The sequence below is a fragment of the Oryctolagus cuniculus genome, chromosome 1, assembly GCF_964237555.1.
Source record: "Oryctolagus cuniculus chromosome 1, mOryCun1.1, whole genome shotgun sequence".
In the NCBI taxonomy this organism is placed as follows: Eukaryota; Metazoa; Chordata; class Mammalia; order Lagomorpha; family Leporidae; genus Oryctolagus; species Oryctolagus cuniculus.
The window spans coordinates 671,857-690,000 of NC_091432.1; positions in this window are offsets into that span (position 1 = coordinate 671,857).

The window sequence follows — 18,144 nt, forward strand, 5'->3', positions numbered from 1 at the left end:
AAAGTAATTGTAGCGCCATTTGAAACAAAGTAACTGTAGCGCCCTTTGAAAGAAAGTAACTGCACAGTAGCGCAGCTTGAAAGAAAAGTAGAAAGGTAACCACCTGGCTGGTAAGATTTGAAAATGGGCGGCCTATCTAGAGGGCCTAACCACAAACTGTTGTTGCCATGACTACGGGACCCTGGGGGGTCGGAATGTGGGCGGGGCTAGCCTCTAGAAACTGTATATAAGGGGACCCTCAGACACTGTAGACCAGAGGTTGCTCAGCCTCTCTCCCCGGTCTGTAGTGCCTAGTGCCCGCAGGAGTAGGCTTGAGCGATCTCTCCTCCTAGTCGCCTAGAGTATCCATAAAGTGTGTTTAGCTTGACCTTCCTCAGTCTCCTCGACTCTTCCTTCGTGGTAACCCGGCCAGTTCCCGAAGGGGGAGATCCTGACAGCTGGTGCCCGAACAGGGACCTGAAGTCAGATGGTGAGGAGACGAGCCCTTGAGGAATCATCGAAAGGGTGAGTAGCCATGGTTGAAAGAGACCACGATGGGTGGGACGTCCCAGTCAAAAGAATATAGGCAGGCACTAGTGAGTGTAGAGAAGGTGAAGGTCCTTCGAGGCCCGGCACCAAGAGGCAAGAAAGTCAAGTGCTACTCACCAGGAAATGCAACATGGGCTTGTACGCTGGCAGCAGCTTGTACAGGACGGGACCTCCAAGATCTGCAGACCTTGGAAGAGGTAGACAACCTCCTGGAGGAATTTCTACAAAAAGGAGAAGGCGCCACAGCAGGGAAAGATTATAAATGTGCAGTAGACACCCTTAAGGTGTTAATTTGTTGTGGCAAGGGATTAAATCCAAAAAATACAGGAGACGCCTGTAAGCTCTATGACGCCATAGCAGAATGTAGGTGAAAACCTCAGGTTGTTCCCAGGGAGTTAAGGAAGAAAAAGCAAAAGAACAGTCAGCGTACCCGATAACGTGAAGAGGTGGTGTACGAGAATACGAGCCTGTGGGACCTGGACTCATAGCGTTTGGCTTACACAAGTCCAGGAACACGGTCTCACGCACCCGGCTACCATCACTTATTTTGCGGTAATTTCAGTAAACTTTACATTGGTAGACATCAATATGCTACTAAATGTAACTCCTGGCTTTGCAGCAGAGAAGCAGCTAGTCATAGACAAGATAAAAAAGAAGGCGATGCTATGGGATGAGATGCATCCCCCTCCCCCAGCCGACGCGGCTGGATCAGTGCCACTAACATCGGATCAGATTAGGGGAATTGCATTGTCACCAGAAGAAGCAGCTGGCCCTAGATTCACTGATGCCAGAACCCTCATAGAACATGGGTTCTTGAGGCGCTTCAAGAATGCCAGAGAACTATCAGTGGGGCCCCTAAAGCGTCAGCATCAGACAAGGGCCCAAAGAAGCCTACCCTGAGTTTATTAATTGATTATTTACTCAGATTGATATGGAAACATCTAGAGAGGATTGGAGAACATGTTTAAAGGACACCATGAGCATTCAATATGCTAATGAAGAATGTAAAAAGTTGCTTAGAAATTTAAGACCAGGAGATTCGTTAGAAGGAAAAATGTATGCCTGTAGGGAATTTGGATCCACCTCCTATAAGATGGCCATGCTGGCAGAAGCCTTAAAGGCTGGAGATAGACAGCAAGGGTCAAGAAGTTTTCAGGGAACTTGTTACAGATGCGGAAAAAAGGGGCATATGGCAAGAAATTGTAGGAGTGGAGAAAAAACTCTGCTAAAATGCTGTAATTGTGGGAGAACAGGACATATGGCAAAAGTATGTAGACAGCCAAAAAACGGGAAAGCGGGGGGCAATGCCCCCCAGACCATGATGGCGTCTGCCCAGAATATCCACTCATCTATCCCACTGTCTACCCCACCCCTGGGGGAAACACAGACGGAAGCCCCTGCGACAGGGATCTACCCGAAACTACCAAAGTAGAATTAAAACAAAGACCTACCTTAAAGGTAAACCTAGGGGGGAAAGATATAGTAGGGCCATTAGACACAGGGGCCGATTTAACTATAATAAGGGAACAAGAGGCTAAAGGATAAAAGAAGGGATAACAGAAGGATGGCAAAATATGGAGGGGGTGGGAGGGTGCTCTAAATTACAAAAAATCACAGGTTACACTGAAAGATAACAAAGGAAGAAAGACAAAGACATCCATTCTAATATCCCCAGATATTCCCATCAATATATTTGGAAAGGATATCTTAACAAAGTTAGGGGTAGCCCTAATTATGGCACAACTCTCTACCCAAATTACCCAATAAAGATAAAAATGAAAGATCCTAGTAAAGGTCCCTTGATTCCCCCGTGGCCTTTAACCAAAGAAAAATTAGAAGGAATTAAGGAAATAACAAAAAGACTACTAGAGGAAGGGAAGATATCTCCAGCAGACCCAGATAATCCCTGGAACACCCCAATATTTGTGATCAGGCAAATGGCAAATGTTAATAGATTTTAGAGAACTTAATAAATTAGTAGATAAGGGAAGAGAAGTTCAGTTAGGTATTCCACACCCTGGGGGATTACAAAGAAGAAAGCAGGTCACTGTTTTGGATATAGGGGATGCTTATTTTACCATCCCCCTGGATAAGGACTGCAGGCAGTACACTGCCTTTACCATCCCAGAGGTTAGTAACCAAGGTCCAGGCCATAGGTATGTTTGGAATTGCCTCCCACAAGGTTTTGTATTGAGTCCCTTGATTTACCAAAATACACTAAGGGACATACTAGCGCCCTGGAGACAACAACACCCAGAGGAAGATCTTTATCAGTATATGGATGATATATATATTGGGTCCGATCATTCTCCAAAACACCACAAATTGATCATAGAAAAACTCAGAAAAATGCTTTTAGAAAAGGGATTCAAGACCCCGAATGAGAAATTACAAGAACAATATCCCTATTCATGGATGGGGTACTTGTTGCACCCGAATAAATGGACATTGCAAAAACTAGAGTTGCCAGAACTTCCAGAGAAGCCCACCCTAAAGGAACTACAAAAGTTAGAAGGACTCCTTAATTGGATGACCCAAGCTGTTCCCGGAATTAAGACAAAACCTTTTACTCTTATGATGAAGGGAAACCAAGAGTTAAATAGCATCAGGGAATGGACCCCCGAAGCAAGACAGGAGTTATGGACTACAAGGAGGCTGCTACAAGAACACAAACCTTTAAGCTACTGGGACCCCAGCAAGGAAGGTTACTGTGCAGTTATGATGGGAGGTAGCACCATAAGTTATGAAGTGCACCAGGATCTGGTGTCCTTTGGGTAGGTAGACAGGAATTTCCAAAGGTATTGGCAGCATCTCCTCCAACTAGAGCCCTAAAATGTCTACATAAAATTAGGCTGGTGCCGCGGCTCACTAGGCTAATCCTCCGCCTTGCGGCGCCAGCACACCGGGTTCTAGTCCCGGTCAGGGCGCCGGATTCTGTCCCGGTTGCCCCTCTTCCAGGCCAGCTCTCTGCTGTGGCCCGGGAGTGCAGTGGAGGATGGCCCAAGTGCTTGGGCCCTGCACCCCATGGGAGACCAGGAGAAGCACCTGGATCCTGGCTTCAGATCAGCGCAGTGTGCTGGCTGCAGTGCGCCGGCTGCGGCGGCCATTGGAGGGTGAACCAACGGCAAAAGGAAGACCTTTGTCTCTCTCTCTCACTGTCCACTCTGCCTGTCAAAAAAAAAAAAAAGTCTACATAAAATTAGACAAGAATGTATTAAACAAATAGGGCAAGAACCTACATATAGGTTACCTATCAAAAAAGAGGATTTAGATGTTATGATTCAGGAAGACCCCTACTTGCATTGGATACCACAGATCGAATGTATCCATGCACCTTTAATGCTTAGAAGGGCGCTAAGCAGTCTTCAGGGTCATCCCGTGCCAGGACCTACTTACTATGTTGATGGAGGAAGCATACAAGGGCAAGGAAGATATGGGTTTTGGAGATCAGATGGAGTTAAACTAGTTAAGGAGGGTGAGGGAAGTAATCAAGAATTAGAAAAAAGAGCCATGCTACTAGCCCTTCAAGAAGGACCCCCAATAATAAATATAGTTACGGATTCCCAATATGTATATACATTAATTGAGGCCAGACCCCTACCTGTAAATATTGAAGAACCCTTGCTTAGAACCATCCTAGAAGCTATGGAAAGTAAAGAAGAGATTTACATCCAATGGGTGCCTGGACATAAGGGAATCCCAGGCAAAGAAAATATTGACAAATTAGTTTCACAGATAAATACAACTCAAATAAACCTGGTAGTACAAGGTGGCCACATTAAGGAAAAAGAACCAGAACAAGCCGGCGCCGTGGCTCAATAGGCTAATCCTCCGCCTTGCGGCGCCGGCACACCGGGTTCTAGTCCCGGTCGGGGTGCCGGATTCTGTCCCGGTTGCCCCTCTTCCAGGCCAGCTCTCTGCTGTGGCCAGGGAGTGCAGTGGAGGATGGCCCAGGTGCTTGGGCCCTGCACCCCATGGGAGACCAGGAAAAAGCACCTGGCTCCTGGCTCCTGCCAGGATCAGCGCGGTGCGCCGGCTGCAGCGGCGGCCATTGGAGGGTGAACCAACGGCAAAGGAAGACCTTTCTCTCTCTGTCTCTCTCTCTCACTGTCCACTCTGCCTGTCAAAAAAAAAAAAAAAAAAAAAAAAAAAAAAAAAAAAAAAAGAACCAGAACAGATTGGATACTCCATAAGTGCCCCAAAAGATCTGGTACTTATGCCAAAGGTAATAGAGACCCTTAACCTTCAAACACAAATTACCATAATCCCAGGACAGTGGGGGTGGATAACAGAAACACCAGAGATGACTGAGGCCAAAGTAAGGGTAGGGAGGTTTCATCAGCCCAGGAGATCAAAATCCTTTAAAGATAAGATTGGTTAACCTATCCCAAAAAATAGTATATGTAAAAACAGGACAACTAATAGCTCAGTTAATTTTAATGCCTGTCCTCCATGACATAAATAAGGCACCAAACGTCTTTTTTCTAGAACATATTGAGACAGTCATGGACGATCATGCTAAATGGCATAGTGATGTGTCATACCTGAGACAACAATTCAGCTTACCAAAAACTGTAGCAGAACAAATAATAAAGAACTTCCCCAAGTGTGTGCATAAAGGAGGAACTACTCCTCATATTAGCAGATCAGGGCCAGGACTGTGGCAAATGGATGTGACCCACTATGAGGCCCGGCTAATTCTGGTAGCCATTGAGACATCTACTGGCCTTCTATGGGCTAAGCTAATTCCTAAGGAGACTGCTCAGGAAACAGTATGGGGAATATCAGAACTACAGAACCTATTTCATATCCAAGCACTCCCTACAGATAATGGCCTAACTCCACAGCAGAAAGGGTCACAGGATTGTGCCGATATTTAAATATTGATCATACCGCAGGCACACCCTATAATCCACAGTCGCAGGGAATGGTTGAGAGAGCTAATCAATCCTTAAAACAAGAAATGGATAAATTTGCCGATGTGGTTCCAACCATTGAAGCACGGCTACAATTGGCTCTTATCACCCTTAATCAAAAGAAAAGGGGAGGAATAGGGGGCTACACTCCTACTGAAAGATATATCCATCAGAGATGGCAAGAACTAGAGCAAACCCTCCAACTCCAGAAATTTACAGATAAAAAACTCGTTTGCTTTTATAGATTACCAAGCAGTAAAGGCTGGAAAGGGCCCACTACCATCCTTTGGAAAGGAGAAGGAGCAGTAGTGATCGACACACCTGAAAAGGGGATTATTAGCTTGCCCCAAAGACATGTTAGGATGGTTCCAGCCCCAGGACCTCAAGACTTGGGAATTTCCAATTAGACATTAATGGAATATCAATTGCAATTACCCTGTCAAAAGAACTCACGTGTTTGTAAGGTGCTTTCTACAGAAAGAATTAGGGATTTCACATTCCAGAGCTAGGACTAAAGAACTCCAGAAATGGCAACAGCAGCAGCAAACGGAGATGGGACTCAGATAAAGGTAAGTTAATCGAAGGTAAGTGAACACTTAAACGATTCAAAATATTAGGCAACTTAATGAGATTGTGGGAAAGATTTGAACTACCTATGCTCAGAGCTTAGGGATTGATAATTATCATCTTAATTATATTGCCAAGGATAAAAACAGAAGAACAAGTGTTAGGCTTAGTAGAAAACCCACCAGCCTATACATATCCTGATATTAGATCTATTAGATGCAGACCTTCAAGTAATAGTCAGCACATTGTTTTTGGCATGCAGGATATGAAATGTTTCACAAACATTTTGTAAGAACTCCAGTAAGGGAAGACCCAGGAAGTTGGACATGCAGGACCGAAGGGGAGGTATTGTATGCTAGATGCACACACCCATTAAATTCTAAAAAGGAGATTGGTTGCTATATCAGGGACTCGGATGGGAAGAGAGAATGATAACGTTCTTGGCTCCACATATGGTGGTAAAGGCAACTCCCTTCACATATGTACCAGTAAATAGGTCTGATTTGACTATACCAATAAAACCAATGTGCAAAACAAGAGACTTTGGAGTAACAGCAGCTATTGTCACTATAGCGGTGTCAGCAGCCGCAGTAGCTGGCGCTGTGACTGGAGCACTGGCTCTAAGCACTACCCAACTACAGGGAGATGCTTTGGAGTCCCTCCTGAAGGTAATTCAGGAGCAGCGGGCTCAGCTAGGTGACCAGTCAGCACTGCTTAAGATGCATGCTATGGGGCTCCAGATGCTCGAAGCACACACGGTACAAATAGAACAGATAATTACTATACTAGCTTTGGAAAGAGAACTCAAGTGTGAAGCGATTGGAAGAGTTTGCATTACCACCATTCCATGGAGCAATCTATCCATTCCTAATGCAATGCAACTAGCTGATATGTTCAAACACAGCCATTCTACCTGGCTAGAGTGGGTAAACGCAACCATTCATCTTGAGGCTAACATTACTAAGAGAGCTCTACAGATAACACAGCTTCAAAATATAGCAGCATTTAAGATAGGTCAAGTCAGAACAGTGGAACAGACAATAAATACTCTGACTGACCGTTTCCTCTTGGCTCCCATCCTAGAAATGGTTTAAAATAGGAGCAGTATTTTGTATGGTTCTTGTATGCTTGCCTATCCTACAGCACCTCTTCTCAATTGGACGGAATTTCGCAAAAGGATACCTAGCCCTCCGGAAGGAACCCAGCCTGCCAGAAATAGAAGGAGAGGAAGAAAAGGAAGATCCCGAATCTGGAAATCAATCCGCAATATGCTCAAGAATGTTCATGCCCTTGGCCCAGCGGCTCAACGGGCTTTGCAGGGCTACGAGCGCATTTAAAGAAAAGAAAAGGGAGGACTGTTAGGGAACCATTCATGGAGAAAGTAATTGTAGTGCTGTTTGAAACAAAGTAACTGTAGCACCCTTTGAAAGAAAGTAACTGCACAGTAGCGCAGCTTGAAAGAAAAGTAGAAAGGTAACCACCTAGCTGGTAAGATTTGAAAATGGGCGGCCTATCTAGAGGGCCTAACCACAGACTGTTGTTGCCATGACTACGGGACCCTGGGGGGTCGGAATGTGGGCGGGGCTAGCCTCTAGAAACTGTATATAAGGGGACCCTCAGACACTGTAGACCAGAGGTTGCTCAGCCTCTCTCCCAAGTCCATAGTGCCTAGTGCCCGCAGGAGTAGGCTTGAGCGATCTCTCCTCCTAGTCGCCTAGAGTATCAATAAAGTGTGTTTAGCTTGACCTTCCTCAGTCTCCTTGACTCTTCCTTCGCGGTAACCCGGCCAGTCCCCGAAGGGAGAGATGCTGACAGCACCTGTGCCCACGTGGATGCCGGCAACGCAGGCGGCGGCTCGATCCCTGTGCCAGCAGCCGCGAGAGCTCCCGGGGGACGCCTGTTCCAGTTGCTGCCTGTGAGGTGTCCGTGGCAGCCATCTTAGTGCACAAGGTGACTTCTCGTCGTAGCCTGGACCTGCGTTTCTCCACGACTCACAGAGCTCAGCATTTTTCATGTACGTGTTGGTCATTTGTACGTCTTCTTTGGAAACATTCCCTTGGACATTTTTTTTAAAGATTTTACTTATTTTTTGAGAGGTAGAGTTACAGAGAGAGAGAGAGAGAGAGAGAGAGAGAAGAGAGAGAGAAGAGAGAGAGGTCTTTCATCTGCTGGTTCACTCCCCAGATGGCTACAATGGATCTGGAGCCAGGAGCTGCCTCCAGGTCTCCCACGCAGGTGCAGGGGCTGAAGCGCCCGGGCCATCCTCCACTGCTATCCCAGGCCATAGCAGAGAACTGGATCAGAAGAGGAGCAGCCGGGACTTGAACTGGCACCCACATGGGATGCCGGTGCTGCAGATGGAGGCTTTAACATGCTCCTGCTTTCAGTCTGGCCCAGCCCTGCTGGCCGATGCGGCCATCTGGGGAGTGAACCAGCAGGTTAAAGATCTCTCTGTGCCCGGACATGGCCAGGCAGGGGTTCAGTTCTTGAGAGGGTGTCCAGCCTGGAGCCTCCCCAGGGGTCCATTGGTTCACAGCGGACAGTGGGGTCCCCAGGAGAACCTGCTGCAGCCGCCCTCCAGGGACTTCAGAGCGAGGACGCTGGCAGGCGGAGCCCTGGAGCAGCCCAGCCTCCTGCTGCCTCAGACACGCACCCACCAAAGCTGTCAGTGCCCTCGGGAGAGGCGACTGTGCCGTGGCAGCAGCCACAGCCGTGTGGCTCTCCTCACATGGGGTCTCAGACTGCAGCTCACAAGCTGACATGTGGCATGCTGGGTAAAGCTGCCGCTGGTGGCACCGGCACCCCATAGAGGCAGCAGTTTGCATCCCAGTCCAGCTCCCAGCTAACAGCCCGGGAATCAGCAGTGATGGCCGAGCCGCTGGGCCCCTGCACCATGTGGGAGACCCGGAAGCAGCTCCTGGCTCCGGGACAAAGCCCCTGCCCTGCCGTGTTCCCAGCCCTTTGTGGGTTCAGATGCGTGTCAGGGCATGCACACGGCTTGCTGCACACGCGGGAACGCTGGCCAGGCCTGCTCTGACCGTCAGCCAACCACAGGAACAGGCTGTGTTCTGCAGCCTGGGGTCCTGCCTGCCCGTGGCCCAGCACAGGGGCCCTGCACCGCGTGGCGGCATCTCCTGGGGGTTCCGTGCGTTTTCCGCAGGTGTGGTGCCGGGAGCCCTGCTCTGCTGCTGTTCTAGTAAGTCGGCTTCCTCACCGCCCGCAGCGCTGCACCCACGCCCTGGTCGTCCAGGCCCCGTGCGGACCCTGGGGCGGCCGCTGAGGGGCCACGGAACTGCTGTGCCTCTTGGGGTCTTTTGCTTCCCTCTTCTGTTCTCTCTGGGGGGCTGTGTCCCCTGGCTGGGGTGCGGGGCCGAGCCCGTGGCTCAGGTACACCCCGGTCCTCTTCTGGGTCTGGGGCCCAGTTCTGCCGGGCTAGCGCCGAGGTGTCCCAGAGCTGGCTCTCTCTAGAGCTTCTAGAAGAATCCGCCTTCCGGTCCTTCTGCACTTGTGCGTGTGTCCTGGCTTCCAGAAGGCAAACGGAAGAGCGTGCAGTGAGCTCACCCACGGAGGGTTTCCGTGGCGGGGAGACGGCAGCCCCGCAGCCCGGCACGCACTGCTCCGGCACGCGGCAACGCAGCAGGCGCCAGGAGTCCCCCGGGCCAGGCGGCCTCCGACACAAGCTTCATTCTTAGCGTCCGGCACAGGGCGGGGCCTGGGCTATTCACCCGGACACCCCCGGCCCACGGGACCCCTCCCCTGCCGGCCACTTCTCTGCCCCGCTCATGCCGAGCCCGTGGCCTTGGTGTGGCCTCACAGCTCCTGCCTGCGTACAGCCCGGTGTCCCTGTCCTTGGAGGACACACAGATGTGCTGGTGGAAGGCCCGCGCCCAGCCAGGACCCTGAGGACAGAGGTGCAGGTGTGCAGCCCAGATCTGCGACCAGAGTGAACCCCTAGATGACCGTGGCCTCCCTCCCCCCGAGCCCTGGCAAAGGCTGCACCAAGCAGGAGCCTCGCCGAGTCGGCTCTCCCCAGTCTCACCCGGGCGAGAGGAAAACAGCTTTTCCTGTGTCCCTTTCTGTGGGGAGCAATCCGGACTGGACTGAGTTACTGGAATTAAGACTTATTCTATGCATCTGCTCTCCCACAATATGGTGCTGGGAGAGAAGTAAACAGCTTCCGCACAGCTGCCTCCAGTTCAACCAATAAACTGTAGGACTTGCTCCTGATTGGAGAGCGGCGTACTCGGCGTGTGGGCAGCCGAGTTGGGATTGGCGGAGGAGGACTATAAAGGAGGAGAGAGACGGCATGCACCGGGAACATCTATGGGGAACATCTAAGGGAACCCGTGCAGCCCCCGAGAAAGCCGGCCGGCGGTGTGCCGCTCCCCTGCGGAAGTGGGGAATGCGGCCAGGGGGAACTGCCCTTCCACGGAGGTGGAAGGGATAGTAGCCAACCCGGGAAGAACCAGCAGCAAACCCGGGGAGGGCCGAGCAGACGAAAGAACAGCGCAGGGTCCTGTGTCGTTCCTCCACGAAGACGGGGAGCGACACCTTTCTTTTTTAAAATCAATTTACTTCCCGGTTGCCCCTCTTCCAGGCCAGCTCTCTGCTGTGGCCCGGGAGTGCAGTGGAGGATGGCCCAGGTGCTTGGGCCCTGCACCCCATGGGAGACCAGGAGAAGCACCTGGCTCCTGCCTTCGGATCAGCGCGGTGCGCCGGCCCCAGCGTGCTCTCTCAGGAGGGGCCCGACAGGGAGCAGCCTGCAGTGCAGGGGGCGAGGCCGGGGCAGGTGCAGGGCTGACCAAAGGGCCTGGGAGAAGGCCTGGGAGCCACGCCCTCCGCTCCGGAGCCGCGTTTGCGCCCTGCCCCCCCCACCCCGGTGGTGCCACTGCTCTGTTACTGGAACTCCAGCCTCAGCCGTCCACAGGCAGCCTGGGAAGTCCCCTTCCCGCCGGGACAAAGCTCCTCCTTCGCCTCCTTCCTGTGGCAGTGCCGGGGAATTCTGCCGGGGAGGAGGGGGAAGGGGAGGAGGAGGGGGAGGGGGAGGAGGAGGAGGGAAGGAGGAGGAGGGGGAAGGGGAGGAGGGGAGGAGGGGGAGGGGGAGGAGGGGAGGAGGAGGAGGGGGAAGGGGAGGAGGGGAAGAGGAGGAGGGGGAGGAGGGGAGGAAGAGGAGGGGGAAGGGGAGGAGGGGAAGAGGAGGAGGGGGAGGAGGGGAGGAGGAGGAGGGGGAAGGGGAGGAGGAGGAGGGGGAGGAGAAGGAGGGGAGGAGGAGGAGGGGGAAGGGGAGGAGGAAAGGCAGGCTGGCAGGCGATGCGTGGCGGCTTCTCCTGCCCCGGAGCCACCACTGGGGACGCGGGGGTGGGGCCTCTGCCAGCCTGGATGCCCACCAGGCCACCGTCTCTGTGGACACCGCCAGGCGGACGCCAGACCCAGGAGCCGCCTTCCCTCCGCAGCGTGAGACCCTGGACAGCCTTGCAGAAGCTGAGAGGCAGTCACGTGGTGCGGGGGCGTGGCAATGGCGGGACAGTCTCACAGTGACGTGTATGGGGCGTGGCAACGGTGGGGCAGCCCCCTCCCACCACGGGTGTGCTGGCATGAGAAGGCCATGCCAAGATGGCTGCTGGAGACAGAAACTGCCTGGCAACAGGCTGTGATTGGATGACTCTGGAAACCACATGACAACAGAGCCTGACAACAGGCTGTGATTGGTTAGGGCCTAGACCGCCCCTTGATCGGATTGGCTGCCTTGGCTATATAAGCTGCCCGCCTCAGGCTGACTCCGGGCCTCTTGCCCCCACCACGCTCCTCCTCCCAGAACGAATCCACAGCAACACACGGGTGCCAGTGTGGGCCTCAGGGGAGCCCCGACGTGGCACCCCCATTTCACACCCCCTGGGGGTCGCGGGGCGGGGCTTTCGGCTGCTGTCCAGCTTTCCGGTCGCCGCTTCAGTGCGTCTTCGTGGAGTCGCACCGCGTACCGCACCGCGGGCCCCTCGCGTGCGCTGCGGGAGGCTCCCCGCACTCAGGGAAGCGGCGGGGCCCGGGACGCAGCGGCCAACGGGCGCCCCCTTGCCTGCCACAGCCGGCACTGGCCCGCGGGCAGTGTGCGGGGCCGCCCGCATCCTGGCGCCGGCACCCAGGAGGGAGACCGGATGGAGCACCCGGAGCCGCGGCCCGGCCCGCGCCGGCCTCCCACGGGCCCTGAGCCCCTGACACGGGCGTCCCCCTCCCCGTTCTCCCGGAACAGAGCGGTGGCACCACCAGGAGGGGTGGGGGGTGGGGGAGGGCAAACGCGGCTCCAAAACCTGCCCGCGTCCCGGAGCGGAGGGCGTGGCTCCCAAGGCCTTCTCCCAGGCCCTTTGGTCAGCCCTGCACCTGCCCCGGCCTCGCCCCCTCCGCTGCAGGCAGCTCCCCGTGGAGGCTCACGGCCCTGGCTGCAACCTGCCCAGCGACACGCCCCGCCCCACCATGTTCCCGCCCCGCCGTGTTCCCGCAGCGCCCCGCCACGCCCCGTCGCGCCCCGCCGTGTTCCCGCCACGCCGCGCCCCGCCCCGCCGTGTTCCCGCCACGCACGCTCTATCCGGGCAGGTCCTTGCGCCCGCGGTGCTCACACGGAAATGCGGATGCAGGGCTCCGCAGGGCGTCCCGAGAGAACGTCCTACCGCCTCTGCCAACCGCTGAAGACCCAGCCGTGCGGCGCGACGTGGGAGCTCGCAGCCCCGGGACAGTACCCTGAGGTTTCCTACCTGGACACGGAATTACGAGCACGCGAGCAGGGAGCCTGCCCGGGCTGCTCCGCCTTCCCTCCCTGCCTCGGGCGGCTTCGTGCGTGACGGCTGGGAGAGGCCCAGGTCGCTCGCTCAGGGAGAAGGGGACCAGAGCCGCCCTGTCCATGCCTGCAGCCTGGCGCCGGCTGCTTGGGTTTGGAGGGTTCTGGACAGATTCCAGAAGCAAGTCCTCGTGCGACGCGTGGTTTGCAGCTGCGTTCTCCTAACCTTGCGAATCCTTTCTAAACCGTGGGAACACTCGGTCCCCTCTCTGGTGGAGGCTGCCGGGACAGGCATGGGTCTAGGGCAGGTGCAGGCAGCCTGGGGGCCGCCTGGGCCCTCCCGTCCCTGCCACGGCGTGGGCGGTAGTGGGGCTTGGGTACTGGAGGGAGGACCCAGAGATGCCCTGGTCATTTCCTGTGGGAACCAGAGATGGTGACAGTTCTTTTTACAGGCTTACTTATTTATCTGAAAGGCAGAACGAGAGAGAGAGAGAGAGAGAGAGAGAGAGAATCTCCCATGCACCGGTTCACTCCCCAGGTGGCCACAGCAGCCCAGTCTGGGATGCCGGCGTCGCAGCCCACAGCTCAACCCCCTGCACCACAGCGCCGGCCCCAAGAGGGTGACGTTGGGTTTGAGGCTTGGAGGCAGGCGGGGGAGTCCCTGCTCAGACCTCTGTGTCCCCACGCAGGACTGTGGGTGCCAGGCAGGGACCTCAGCAGCAGCCTCTTCCTGCCCAGAAGGAAGTGACAGCCCCTAATGCAGACCAGCTCAGCGCCCCGAGCCCTCAGTTCTCTCCTGTGCAAACTGGGTGCAGGAGGAGGACCGGCCCAGCACCCCGAGCCCTCAGTTCTGTCCTGTGCAAACTGGGTGCGGGAGGAGGACCGGCTCAGCGCCTCGAGCCCTCAGTTCTCTCCTGTGCAAACTGGGTGCAGGAGGAGGACCGGGGAGACACGACCTGTCCTTCCCAGATCTCCCAGGACAGCGCAGTCTCCCTGAGGCTGGGGAGGGAGCGCAGGGGGAGGAGGCTGTGCCCACCACCCCCGGGTCCCCTAGAGCTGGGCCTCGAGGCAGGATGGCACCTTCATCTTTTAAAAAAAATTATTTATTTGAAAGTCAGAGTTAGAGAGAGAAGGAGAGGCTGAGAGAGAGAGACAGAGAGGTCGTCCATCGGCTGGCTCACTCCCCAAATGGCCACCACGGCTGGAGCTGCACTGATTTGAAACCAGGAGCCAGGAGCTTCCTCTGGGTCTCCCATGCGGGTGCAGGGGCCCAAGCACCTGGGCCATCTTCCACTGCTTTCCCAGGCCACAGCAGGGAGCTGGGTCAGAAGTGGAGCAGCTGGGACTCAAATTGGCACCCATTGGCATCAGGCTGGGACTTTAGCCGCTAGGCCGCAGCACCGGCCCCAACTTCATCTTTTTTTAAGATTTATTTGAGGAGCTGGCATTGTGGCATAGCAGGTAAAAGCCGCCTCCTGCAGTGCCAGCATCGCATATGAGCACTGGTTAGTCCTGGCCTCTCCCCTTCCGATCCAGCTCTCTGCTAACGCACTGGGAAGGCAGTGGAAGGTGGCCCAAGTGCTGGGGCCCTGCACCCTCGTGGGAGACCTGAGGAAGCTCCTGGCTCCTGGCTTTTGCCTTGACCAGCTTTTGGCCGCAATTTCCCAGAAACCCCTCTGTCCTTGGCTGCTGCGTCCATCTCTGTGGCTGTAGCAAGCTCGAAGCAGGCGCTGGTGTGTGTGTGTGAGACAGTGCGTGTGAGTGTGAGAGTGTGAGTGAGTGTGAGAGTGTGTGAGTGTGTAAGAGTGTTAGAGTGTGTTTGTTGTGTGAGTGTGTCTGAGTGGGTGTGAGGGAGTGTGTGTATGTGTGTGACTGTGTTGTGTGAGTTTGAGTGTCAGTGTCTGTGTCTGAGTATATGTAAGAGTGTGTGTGAGAGTGAGTGTGTAAGGGAGTGTGTGGGTGTGTGAGTGTGAGTGTGTGTCTGAGTGTGTATAAGTGTGTGTGTGTCTGAGTGTGTGAGAGTGTGTGTAAGAGTGTGTGAGTGTATGAGTGTGTGGGTGTGAATGTGTGTAAGTGTGTCTGAGTGTCTGAGAGTGTGAGTGTGTGAGCCAGTGGGCTCAGCCGGCACGGGGGCACAGGTGCACCCTGAGCAGGCCGAGGTGGGCGTGCCCAGCTGACAGCTAAAGCCCCAGGTGAGCTTGCAGAGATGCGAGATTCCAGCTCCAGGAACTTGAGCGAGCCGCCGTGACACTGTGTCACCCCTCAGATGGGTGTGGCTTGGCCCGCCAAGTTGCATTCGTTTCTGTAACAAATCGGCAGAAAAGTCCAGTCGGCAGTGAGTGTCTTAACTTCTGCACGCAGAGATAAGATGCAAAGTGGGAGGCCTGTGACGAGGGATGGAGGCTCGCTCGCTCGCTCTCTGTCTCTCTCTCTGTCCCTGTCTCTCCCACACATACTCTCTGCTTCTCTCTCTCTCTCCCCCCACACTGCTTCTCTCTCTCTCTGTCCCTGTCTCTCCCACACATACTCTGCTTCTCTCTCTCTCTCCCCTCACAGTGCTTCTCTCTGTCTCTCTCTCTCTGTCCCTGTCTCTCTCCCACACATACTCTCTGCTTCTCTCTCTCTCTGAGTCTCTCTCTGTCTCTCTCTCTCTGTCCCTGTCTCTCTCCCACACATACTCTCTGCTTCTCTCTCTCTCTGAGTCTCTCTCTCTCTCTCTCTCTCTGTCCCTGTCTCTCTCCCACACATACTCTCTGCTTCTCTCTCTCTCTGAGTCTCTCTCTTTCTCTGCCCTTCAAGTAAATAAATCTTTTTAAAAGTCTTGAGGGTAGGCTAAAGCACGAAGAGCCCCCCACTTCCCTTTGTTTGTTTTCTTATCTTTTGTCTTTTTTTGAAGATCTGTCTTTTAGAGCTGCTTCCTGCTCATCGGGGCGCGGGCCTCGCCCACCCCGGGTACGGACATCTCTGTCTCATCTCCTGGGTCCATCCCAAAAGCCACGGATCTTACAGGCAGGCCCTGGCCCCTGGCGGTGTACAGCGGCTTCCTGAGGGCGAGGGCGAGGGCGGGGTGGGGGTGGGGGGCTCAGACACGGCTGCCATCAGGTGCAGCGCCCCCGTGCGACAAAGGCCAGCATTTCACTCACACTGAGCTTTCTGCAGGGGCGCTTGGGTCTGTGGGTGGCTCCGAGAGCAGGCAGACTGCACCGTGCCGACTCCGGAGAGAAAGGTTTCCGTCTTGGGCAGGTGGCCGCCCAAGGCCTCGGCGTACCGCGACCATGACCGCGACCTGGCGGCCCCCGTGGGCTCGGTGCTTTGGCAGGCGGCCTCCTGGCGGCCACTGACGCCCTGCATTTCCGGTGCAGTCTGCACTGCAGGGGGCGCCGAGGCCACTGTGGTGCTTCTGTCCACTGAGCGCCGCGGCAGCGACCGCCCTCCAGCCCACAGCCCACCCCGCTCCCCGGCCACGCCGCTCCCCGGCCACCCCGCTCCCCGGCCACCCTGCTCCCTGGTCACCCCACTCCCCGGCCACCCCACTCCCCGGCCACCCCGCTCCCCGGCCATCCTGTGGCCCTGGTCATCCTGCACCCCCGGCCTTGAAGGTGGACTCAGTCTCGAGTTGAGCACACCCAGAGCTGCCCTGTTTCCCTGCCCCCGAGAGAAAGGCTGCCCAGATTAGGGGTTCCTGGTGTCGGAGCTTCTGAGTTTTTTTCCCCAAACAAAATCTAATTAATTTTCTTATTTTAAAAAAGATTTATTTATTTTTTATTTGAAAGAGTTACACAGAGGGAGGAGAGGCAGAGAGAGAGAGAGAGAGAGAGAGAGAGAGAGAGAGGTCTTCATCCGCTGGTTCACTCCCCAGATGGCCACAACGGCCGAAGCTGTGCTGATCCGAAGTCAGGAGCCAAGAACTTCCTCCAGGTCTCCCACATGGGCACAGGGGCCCAAGGGCCTGAGCCATCTTCCACTGCATTCCCAGGCCATAGCTGAGAGCTGGATGGGAAGTGGAGCAGCCAGGACTCAAACCTGCGCCTGTATGGTATGCCGGCACTCAGGCCAGGCATACCCGCTGCGCCACAGCGCCAGCCCCTCTAATTAATTTTCTTAAGACATTAGCACTCCAGTATGGCAGAGTACTATTCAACGTAGGCGTAGTATGACCCACACAAACATGCTTACCACCTGATATCAACATCAACAGCACCACACACGCACATGTTTTTCTATCAGTGAGATGGATAAAGCATCATGGGCATTTAAAAGAATTGTCTTCATATACTTTATTTATTTGCAAACAGAATTGGTGACGTGATTTTAAAACCTCACTGCGCCTGTGTGGAATAATAGATCGGAAAGACGTGCGTGCGAGGAGCTGCGCCAGGCAGTGTTCCGACTTCACAGCGTTGCCCAGGGTGAACACGCCGTGTGTTAGCCCCCAGCACGGCCTCCGCCAGTTCCCAGTGTTCCCGCTGCTTCATTGGGTGTCACCACCATGCCCCCTTACGGAGGAGCAGGCTGAAGCCGGACCCCGGTGGCACCGGGAGCTCCACGTCCGGGCTCTGGATTCCGGCTGATGCCCAGACCCCAGCTCGCTCACCGAGGAGCCCTGTCACTTTGGGCAGGTTCCTTAACCCCTCGTGCCCCAGGGTCGTCGTCTTACGGGAAAGTTTGTAAGGTGCAGCCACGGAATCCAACCGCAGAAGCTGAGGACACATCTTGGACAGGGCCCCGGGCACAGCCACAGCCGGGACTGTGGAAACGCGCAGGTACTGCGAACCTGGTACCGAAGGACACGGCCAGGGGCAGGAGGGCTTCGTGCATCTCCTGGCTTTCGGGCTCCGGTCGCGGGGCGGCTCTCCGCCGCCAGCTCGCTAACCCGCGGAAGGCCTCCGCTGTTTCTCTGTCCACTGAATGGGGTCTGTGTGAGGTCCCTGCGGGCCCCCTACAGAGGTCTGCCTGGTGCCCGCCCAGGAGCCTCCGTAGCTGGCCTCGGCGCAGTCTGGCTTCCTTGCTCTCACACAGAGAGCTCGCCTTCCCCGGGGTCACAGCACGTGCTGCGTGGTTCCCCTCCCGTTTGGAAAGCCGAGTGCTGGGGAGACTGCGTTCCCCACTCCCCTGAGCAGTTTAAAGCCTGGTAGGGCACCGCATCCACCGCGGAGCTCAGCCCCCCCCCCCCCCCCCCCGGCACCCGGGCCCCTTGGACTCGGGAGGCTCCCTGGACTTCAGGCCGTGTTTCACCCCTCTCTCTGGGGAACGGGGGCGTTGGCCCCGCACCGCGGTCTGGGTCCTTTTCTCTGACCTTGTCCCCGGCCACGCCCTCCCACCGCCTCTGACTTGCTGGTGACTGTGCCTGGGTTCCCCTTCTCT